Raw genomic sequence first — 11,156 nt, 5'->3', positions numbered from 1 at the left:
GCATCCCATGCAATGCCATCAAGTTTTCATAAATTAAAGTTGATATTTTAATATTTACTCTAAAAATAGCCCAAAAATTATATATTAAAAGAAATCGAGATCGTATACTCAAAAGATAATTTTTGGACAGATTATAAGTTCTGTTCCAAGAATTTTTGGGGTTTACAAAACTCTAAAAATAGGAACCTTCCAAAAGTCATTTTATGTCCACTTTTTACATCATTACAAGACATGAGCTAAGCCAATAATTTCTAATACCCAAAGTATTTTGAGTGGGTTTAAGTCACTCATTATTACCCTACAACCTTGAGTTACACAGCCCCCAAAACAGATTGCACGCTTACCGAGCGGCAGTTATTTGGGGCCGATCTCATCATTTTCCAAGAAAATCACCAATTTCAAGCTAACAAAATAAATTTAAATCTCCAGGGAAGAATCTTTCTGATTCTATTAAGTTTCAAAGAAGAATAGATAGATTAAAGATGCATGCAAGATTTATCACTTCAAAACATAGCTTTACATGCTTAAGCTTCGCATGCAATGGGTTTCCCCTTCCTACTTTGGAGTTCAAAGAACATGGATCATAGATTATTATCCTCTTTGAAGATATTTTCATGTTTTCGATGAATAATCTCCCCTCTTTGATTCTCCAGAAAAATTCAACTACATGGCCGAGATGTGGAAGAAAGAAGATACAAACTCACGATGTTTTACGAAAGTAAGATAATAATATCGTACCTCTTTCTTATAATCTTGAAGGATCTTCAAGATTGAGAGAAAGAACTTCTAAATACTTGCTTGAAGGTGAAACCGACTGGAGATTGATTGATCTTAGAGAGAGTTTAGAGATGAAAAGTTTCAAGTAAGTGATAACGAAAATGAGAGTTTTCAAAGGGTATGGGGTATTTATATGTGGATTTTAATGAGGTAAATGGGTTGGCCTCTAAAGGCCCAACCGAACAAAACTTTTAGATTTTTTTTTTTCCAAATAAGATTAAACCCACTTAAATTTATAACCCACTATAATTACCCAACCTAAATAAAGTAGCACTATTAGTTCCAAAACTCCACCTTTTGATAAATTATGTGGACATTCAAATGGGACTTTTGTATTTTAAATTTAAAAGTTTATAACATCAACTTTATTTCTAAAGTTTTTTAGGCATTCCACAAGTCAACTTCATCAGTTACCCGCCGATGCGTGGTCTTGCGATCTGAACTTGGGAACTAAGCCAGATGAACTCTAATTATCATGACTAGATCCTAGTAAATTTAAAATTCTAAATATAGGATCTATAAGGAAGCGCTAACTTGAGGCTCAGAAATGACCGAATGTCACAACTGGGATGGGGTGAACTCGGGATAAGTTCAACCGGTTTTGATCGAACTATAGGATCTATAACTTGCTTATAGTCTAAGACACACTGAGCACTCTGATCAGTGTAGGCTATTAACTCAGCTGGGATGTTCATTATAGAATCAAGGTCTTCAACTTCTATGTGCGGCCATATGCATTGCATCTCGAAAGTCGGGCCAAATGGACTATTTAGTCTAGTCGGAATATCGTCATTAGCTCGCATCATTGCTTTGCTGATTAGTTGAAGAAACTTTGGAATGGCACAAACTTTCTTGCTTTGGAAGCAAACTTGTTAGCATGAACCAACTCTGCAAGCTCGTTCCAGATCACCACGGGGAAGTCATATTGGCGATTAAAGACAATTCCATTAAAGAACTTCATGAATGAACTACTGCAAGTGTCGATGCCCGCAGTTTTTAAAGTTAGAACACCGATTGAGAATGGATAACAGCAGGTGCCAAACTGAAGGAAGAAAACGTCTTCGTAATTTTGAAGGTTTGTTGAGCTCTTGCGAATATCCTAGACGCTTGATACCACGGCACAATTCCTGATCGGAGATAAATTCTTCGAATTGTGGTGACCTGGAAGCAGAAGTTGGGTTTGGCAATTTTAAGATTTTTCTTGGCCTTTTGAGAGTCAAACGACTCATGTATTCATCCATGTGCCCTTGAAAGTAGAATTGGTCTCTTTCTTTGATGAATGATAGGGTGTGCCAAAATTGTTGAAGGTAAACCAGAGCAACCTTCGCTGTAGCTGATAAAGCATACGCGATGTTATGTCCTCGAAGAATGGCAGGGATGCTTGGGTATTCAGAAGGCATATTGAAGTTGAAGTGGTGATTGTTGGGTTTTATGTCTAGGTAATGAATTGTTGGAAAAAGGGTTTCATCTGGGATTAGGTTATTTACTGATTGGGAATTATTTTCATATCTGATTGAGGGGATTGGGTGTTCCTCATCAGACCTTTGGGAGTTATGGATATTTTTCGCACACATTGTTCTTGTAAAAAGGAAAAATTTTAGATCCACAAATGAACATATTTTCTTACAGAATTTTAAACATGACACAATGACCTAACACTATGTTTTTGCCAAAAATTACGTAAATTGCTTCGAAGTCTAAGAAAATTTTGATTCGGCTTTTTCGCTCAACAAAACAAAAAAAATCAATCCAAGTAAAAGAAAATACACTCGAAAAATAAAATCAATCAAAAAACCAAAAAAAAATTAACATAAAAAAAATTTAACACAAAAAAAAATTAAAAAACATACAAAAAAAATTAACACCTAAAAAAATTTAGCAAATTTTTTTTAACTGTAATATACAAAAAAATCTAAAAAAATTAATTAAAACAAATATCTAAGAAAAAGATAATCAACCGGATAACAACTCCAGTGACTATCCGGATACAAATTCATCGGAAACCAACTCCGGTGACCTACTCTGGTCAACACTCAATAGATTTAACACTCTAAACTCACTCCAGTTAAGAAACTAGATCAAAACAGTCCAAAAACTCAAACCTAATCCTAATCCTGTTAAGGTTCATGATCAAAGTTCATAACAGTTCTTGTTCATTATAAGTCCAAAACATAAAGTTCTTAACAGTCCAAAAGAGATTTATGATTTCTTAAGGTTTAGATTCATTTATTGAGAAGATTAATGTTCGATTAAGTCCAATACGGTCACAAACCTTATGAGTTCAACACTAAATCGAAAAGATATGGTAGTACGATCAAAGCGAAATGAGTAGAGATGAAAAACTTGAAGAATACAATGAACATCCGGAGATGATGATCTTGAGGCAACTTTGAGCGAATTTGTTTGAAACAATAAAGAGTGAAAGTGAAATCGGACAAACCGTTATATAGGATGAAAAATGACCTTTCACTATCCTATCCGGACAATGTGTTGTCCGGATATAATCCTTATCGGACAACGTTTCATCCAGATTGGAGCGTCAGCGGATAATGACTTCTCTAGATACAACTCAAGAAACAAACTCAAGGACACTAAAAGAATAGACTCAATACGAATGAGGCTTTGTACGAATTAGCTCATCTTCGGACAACCCTGTGATCGGATAACAAATCAATGGAACACCAACTTTAGATCCCATCTAACCTCATCCGGATATGAGTTTACCGGATAGCCTTTGTCCGGATAGACTCTTATCGGACATAGCTTTGTCCGAATATGAGTCTCACCGGACAATACTCCATCTGGATATAGTCCTTATCGGACAATGTGTTGTCCGGATACAGTCTTGATCGGACAATACTTATCCTAAAAATTCATATCTTTTAAAGAATTAGATTTTAGCAATAATTGTAAGAAAAAAATAGCAGTTATCATTGTATACAAATATTTTACTCCCCCTCGAAAAATGAACCAAAATAATGGGGAAAAAATTCAACACTCCACCTCAAACATAGAATCCACATTCAAAAAATTTCAATCACATTAAATAAATGAAATACTGATTTACATTTGAAAATACAAATATTTTGAAATCATGAATTTGACTTAAATTGAGTTCAATTACATTTGAGAACAACAACTAATAGAAGCTACATATTCTGTTTCAGCGGTAGAAATAGACACACATTCTGTTTCTTTGACGCCCATCTTACTAGTTTATCTCCAAAAAATTATACGTGACCTGAAGTGCTTTTCCTGTCCAACATACACCCTTCATAATCTGCATCTGCGTAAACAGTGAACTAGTACCCTTAGGATACCAAAGTCCAAGATTAGCAGTCCCTTTCAGATATCGAAAGATGCGTTTAACAACACTCAAATGGGACTCTTTTGGATTCGCCTGATATTTGGCACAAAGATGTGTTGAGAACATAATATATGGTCTACAAGACGTTAAATACATCAATGAACCAATCATACCTCAATAAGTTTTCTAATATATAGCTTTACCAAAAGGATCAACATGTAGTTTTGAACCAGGAGCCATAAGTGTTTTTATAGATGAACAATTTTCCATATTAAATTTCTTCAGGTTTTTAGAAATATATTTTGTTTGACACATAAAAATTCCTAAAAATAATTGTTTAACTTGAAGACCTAAAAAGAAGTTCATCTCACCCATCATGCTCATTTTAAATCTTGAAACCATTAAGGCAGAAAAGTTTTTGGAGTATTTAGGATTCGTAGATCCAAATATTACATCATCAACATAAATTTGTATCAAGATAATGTCAAAATTTTCCTTTTTAATAAAGAGGGTTTTGTCAATGTTACATTTCGAGAAGACTGATTTACAAGGAATTTTGATGATGTGTCATACCAGGCTCTCGGGGCTTGTTTTAGTCTATACAAGGCTTTATCAAGGATGTAAACATGATCATGCTTGGACTCATCAACATATCCTTGCGGTTGAGCAACATATACTTCTTCTTTGAGAAGACCATACAAGAATGTCGCTTTGACGTCCATTTGATAAACACTAAAGTTTTTATGAGCCGCGTATGCCAAAGACATCCATATAGCTTCAATTCTTGCTACCGAAGCAAATGTTTCATCATAGTCAACAACCTCTTGTTGATTATACCCTTTAGCTACTAGTTGATCCTTGTTGCTGACAGCAACTCCATCTTCATCTTTCTTATTCTTGAATACCCACTTGGTACCGATAATCGTTTTATTTTGGGACGAGGAACCAATCTGCAGACTTTTAGAGTTTCGAACTGTTTTAGCTCCTCTTGCATAGCGATTATCCAATTCGGGTCTGCTAAGGCTTCAAAAACCGTATTCGATTCAATGTTACTCAGGAATATGGAGTACATACACTCGTTAGTAGTAGCAGACCTAGTTCAAACAGATGCGTGTGGATCACCAATAATTTGAGTTATCGGATGATCATTGGTTCACTTGATGCTATGAGGTAGGGGAATGTATGAAGATTGATCAGAATTTTGATCAGTGTAAGTATTGGGGGAATTGTCCTGAATTGGTTTGGGTGAAGGTTCAAAATTTGGAACTGAACTAGGCTGAATATTTGGCTGAGGTAAAAAATTTTCATCTTGAATGATTGAAACCTCTGGCAGATTGATGTTCGAGCCCTCTTCACACTGAACTAGACAATTTGGATCTTCCATAACAATTTCTTCATCAACATCTTCAGTAATTTCTTCAGAGACAGTGACTGGAACATCAAGAGATGGACTGAATAACTATTGTTCAGATTGAATATGTTGATCTTCTCTGGACAAAGTATTAGAATCAATAGGTTTATTATTAAAATAGTCATCATAAAAAAATTTCAAATAACGAATCCAAATAAGAAATATTAAGATTATAAGAGGAAGACTTAGAGAGATTTGCATTCCGCAAAGTGTTATTTATTAGCCCGGGTCCTGAACTGCTTTGTTCAGAAGCTGTCAAAAGAAACATTGACACTCTCATTCACACACTTCATTCCCTTTGTTATAGACCCTGTAAGCAGCAGAGTTTTTAGAGCAACCAATAAAGACAACTTCATTGGTCTTGGCAGAAAACTTACCTTTGTCCTCCTTGTCGTTCAAAACAAAACACCTGCAACCAAAAACTCGAAAGAATTTTATAACACCCCACACAACACATTGCATGTAACATATACTTCATACATAAGAAATACATGTTTGTATACTAGCTGGTCCCCTAGTACAAGAATCTACCAGTACAAAATACATGGTTCAAAAATTCGAAATACAATTCTTGTACTAAACATCTTCATCTATCAAAACTTCACATAACACAAGTGATTCTTCATATAGACATGCATACTGGAAAATATCAAATTTTCCATTTCCCTTTAACATCTGCACTTCCTACAACACATATTTTAAATCATAAAACAAGGGTTAGACCGAAAGGTCTAGTGAGTTACCCTATTTATGTTATTGCAGGGTAAGAATCACCAATACTTTTATATAAACCACTTTTCATATATATATATATATATAGCAACATATGAACAAGTAAAAACACAATATTGATACATTCCGTTTTTCAAGCCAACAACTTCTGCTTTATAAACAACATATTTCATCCAAACAGGTTATCATTAATCCATTTATCATAATGTCACTTTTAAACCTTTTTCATTCAGACAAAGTTTATTCAAACTTTCAGGCCAAACCTGTTATCTCCTTCTCTATAACATTCAAACTATGATTTTCAATAAGAACTCTGATCATAAATGTTTAAGTCACAAAGATATAAAGATTCCAAACCATCGTAGTCTTAAGGGATATGATAGTAGATGTTATATTATATAATACACACATACCAATGCCACCCTTATATCCAAATGTACACCTCTCCTTGATATGCCACCCTTATCCCATGATACACCTCTCCTTGATATGTCAGCCTTATCCCATGGTACACCTCTTCTTGATATGCCACTCTTATTTCCTCATCAAAACATTTCACAAAACAATTCCAAATAGACCGCAGTCAATGGAATTATCATCGGTTCAAAAGTTATCTTATCAAAATTCCCATTTTAATATAAATAACAATTTTTATCAATCTTGCACAAGCATAATACAAATCCGGTTAACCTCGTCCGAAAAACAAATCCAGACAGTGCTTCTCATAGCTTTGCCCGATTTAAATATTTAGAATTATTTCCAACTCTTTTGTCCGGATATCAAATCCGGACAATACTACATTTCACTTGTCCGATTTAACACTTAATCATATAATCAAGGTTATAAATCGTTCACCTTTTAAACCGATTAAAACATGACCGGTTTAAAATTAAACCGTTTAACACTTGATCGGTTTATTCTTCACATCGCCTAAACCTCATTCGGTTTAAGACCATAACATTCAATACCTAAGGCGGTTTAGCCTTAAACCGTTCATGCCTTGACCAATTAAGCTAAAAACCGTCTACCCTTTGTCCGGTTTAACTTAAACCGCTCAACACTTAACTGAGTAAGATTTAAAATCAGATGTAAAGCTTTAAAAACATATTTCTACATATAAATCAAAATGTTCAAAACATTTGAACCACTCACCTCGAATTTCCTTTTTGAAACCAATTGAATCTTGGTGAATCATACAAATCCGATCACTTCTTCTCTTTTCCAAATCGCTTGATTGAGGGTAATAAAAATCTTCAAGAGAAGAAATGGAGGTCTCACCCTCCTTTTATACTTTCCCTTTAGGGAAAGTCGGCTACTAGAGCCGTACTCCATGTGCATGCTTACAATAGAAATCTCCCATGCATGTATGTGTACTCATACACACACTATATGCATGTATGCTCATACATACGTACCATGCAATTCATTTTGTCTTACCACATATACAAACCTGCATACATGCATCTATATTATGTACATAATTTTTCAAATACTAGCATGATTAAATATAACAATTTATCATGTTGTCACATATTAATTTAATCAGATAATCACGTATTTATTACCTTTGGTGATAACTAGGACCCAATTATCACATTATCCACCCCTCAAAAGAATTTGGTCCTGGAATTCCTTTAATCAAAGGGCCACGGGTATTCTGATCTCATATTTGACTCTAATTCCCATGTCGCTTTGGATCCGTTGTGAAACTTCCACTGAACCTTCACCAGACTGATCAATTTGTTCCTCAACACCCTGATCTTTCGGTCAATTATAGCTTCCGATGTTTCCATAAACTTTAGTTTACTGTCTAATTTAATCTCTGGTAATAGTATAGCTAAAGTCGAATCAACCAAACATTTACGCAGATTTGACACATGGAAAGTATTGTGAATCAGACTCGGTTCTTCTGGTAGCTCTAACTGATATGCCACTGGCCCAATTCGCTTACATATTCTGAACGGCCCCACATACCTCAGACTAAGATTACCCTTTTTTTATAAATCTGACGACACCATTCCATGGCGAAACTTTTAACATCACAAAATCACCTACGCAGAATTCAATCGGCTTTCGACGATTATCAGCATAACTTTTATGGCGATCTTGTGCTGTCCTAATTCTTTCACGGATCTGTTCGATCTTCTCAGAAGTTTCTTGAACAATCTCAGGACTCGTTAGCTGTCTTTCACCCACCTCATTCCAACACAACGGCGTTCGGCATTTACGTCCATATAACACTTCATACGGTGCTGCTTGGATGCTGGAATGGTAACTGTTGTTATATGTGAATTCTATCAATGGCAAGTGATCTTCCCATGATCCCCCGAAGTCAATGATACAACTTCTCAACATGTCTTCAAGAGTCTTGATAGTTCTTTCACTCTGCCCATCAGTCTATGAATGATAAGCTGTACTTAGTCGGATTTCAGACCCCAAAGCTTTATGCAACCCTTCCCAAAACTTCGAAGTAAACTGACTATCTCTATCAGAAATAATAAACAATGGAACACCGTGTCGGGTCACAATTTCTTTAATGTAAATCTGTGCTAACTTTTCTAAAGAGTACTTCTCTCTTATTTGTAGAAAATGCGTAGATTTAGACAGACGATCCACAATTACCCAAAATCGCGTCATAACCCTTTGGAGTTCGAGGCAACTTCATGACGAAATCCATTGTAATGTGATCCCATTTCCACACAAGTATCTCTAAAGATTGAAGACTTCCATACGGCTTCTGATGTTCATTCTTAACCTGTAGACATGTTCAACACTTTTCCACATATCTAGCTGTAACGCCCCAACCCATATATTGCATGTAACACATATTTCATACAAAAGAAATACATGATATCATTMCMYTCAGGTCCCTTAGTACAAGAATCTAACATGACCAGATACAAGGTCCAAAAATTCAAAATACATTTCTTGTACTAATCAATCAAAATAGATCTTCAAGCAGAAGAGCATATATGAACATATTAAACTTTTCCCTTCCCCTTACTGTCCGAACCTCCTGCAACACATAATTTAAATCACAAAACGAAGGTTAGACAGAAAGGTCTAGTGAGATACCCTATTTATGTTATTGCAGGGTGAAAAATCACCAAAACCTTTAGGGAAAATATCATTTCATATATATAACAAATATATGAATAAATAAAAACGTAATACCAGATCTTTTCCATTTATCAAGCAAAGCATTCCGCTTATTCAAATCTTAAAACTTTGAACCAATCAGGTTCCACATAATGCCACTTTTAAACCTTTTCTTAACCAAACAAGGTTATATAAAGCTTCTGGCCAAACCTGACATTTTCTCCTCAATAACATCCAAACAATAATTTTCAATAAGAACCTTGATCCTAAATCTTTAAGTCACAAAGAAATAAAGACTCCGGACCACGGTAATCTTAAAGGATATAATAAAATGAGTTATATCGTACAACACACATGCAATTGCCACCCCTATATCCAAAGGTACACCTCTCCTTGATATGCCACCCTGATCCCATGGTACACCTCTCCTTGATATGCCACCCTAATCCCATGGTACAGCTCTTCCTTGATATGCCACCCTTATTTCCTCATCAAAACTTTTCATAAAACAATTCTAAATAGACCGCAGCCATTGGAATTATTATTAATCCAAAATTATTTATTTAAAAACTTCATTTTTATGATAAAATAACATTTTTCATCTAAAACACAACATTACATCAAATCCGATCAATCTTGACTTAGCCGGACTTCAAATCCGGTCAACTATCCGGACAACACAACCTAAGCTTTGTCCGATTTAACACTTGAACAAATTTTAAGTTGTCCGGATAACAAATCCGGTCAATACTCCGCATAAAGCTTGAACGATTTATCACTTAGAATATAAACCATCTTTGTCCAGATAACATGTCCGGTCAATACCCCGCTCATTACTTAGCCGATTTAAAATAATCCGGCCACTATTTGGTCATATTCTTACTTCTCAGTTCAAAAAGATAACTTTTCTTACCAATCATAACCCGATCAACACTTAACCGATTTAAGATAATTCGGACAATACATCGATTAACCTTTGTCCGATTTAAAATAGTCCGGACAACACATCGTCCATCCTTTGTCCGATTTAAAGTAATCCGGTCAAACCTTGTCCGGTTTAATATCCGGATAAACACTTAGAGCAAAAAGACTGATTTCTATCCATATTTAAACAAAATTCATATGAAACCAGTAATAACTTTTATTCAAAAGAGGTTTAGAAACTACTCACCTTATGAAATCAGATGAGATTCAATCTTCTTGAAGTCAAGCACTTGCAATCCGGTCGACCTCACTTTAAACTTTTACACACTTCTTCAAAAATGGCAAGAAAAAGAGATATGAGGGTCTCACCCTCATATTTATACTTTCTAAATAAGGTAAGGCGCCTAAACTGCCCTTACAATACATGCATGCATATACTCATACCCATGACCTCCATATATATATATATATCATTCATACACATATATTTTATCATGCATATAATACCTATGCATAAAATTTCACATACCAGCACGATCAAATATATCAATTTATCATGCTATCACATAATCATTTAATCAGATAATAACATAATAATTACCTTGGTTGATGACCAGAATCCGGTTATCATATTATCCACCCCTCAAAAGAATTCTGTCCCGGAATTCCTTTAATAAAAAAGCCATGGGTATTCTGATCGTATCTTTGATTCCAATTCCCATGTTGCTTCTGGTCCTTCGTGAAACTTCCTCTGAAAGTCTTATAAGTACATTCTCGCGGAGGTCTAGATTCAGAGCTTGAAGTYTGGTTGGCATTCAGTCCAGCAGCCACTTGGCTGACTATATTGGGTAGTGCAGCGATAAGTTGGTCAGATACGAGTTGCGCTAAATCGGGGATCTCCCTTCT

Source organism: Cynara cardunculus, assembly GCF_001531365.2.
Source record: "Cynara cardunculus var. scolymus isolate 2C chromosome LG 3, CcrdV1, whole genome shotgun sequence".
In the NCBI taxonomy this organism is placed as follows: domain Eukaryota; kingdom Viridiplantae; phylum Streptophyta; class Magnoliopsida; order Asterales; family Asteraceae; genus Cynara; species Cynara cardunculus.
Note: the sequence above shows the minus strand (reverse complement) of the source record.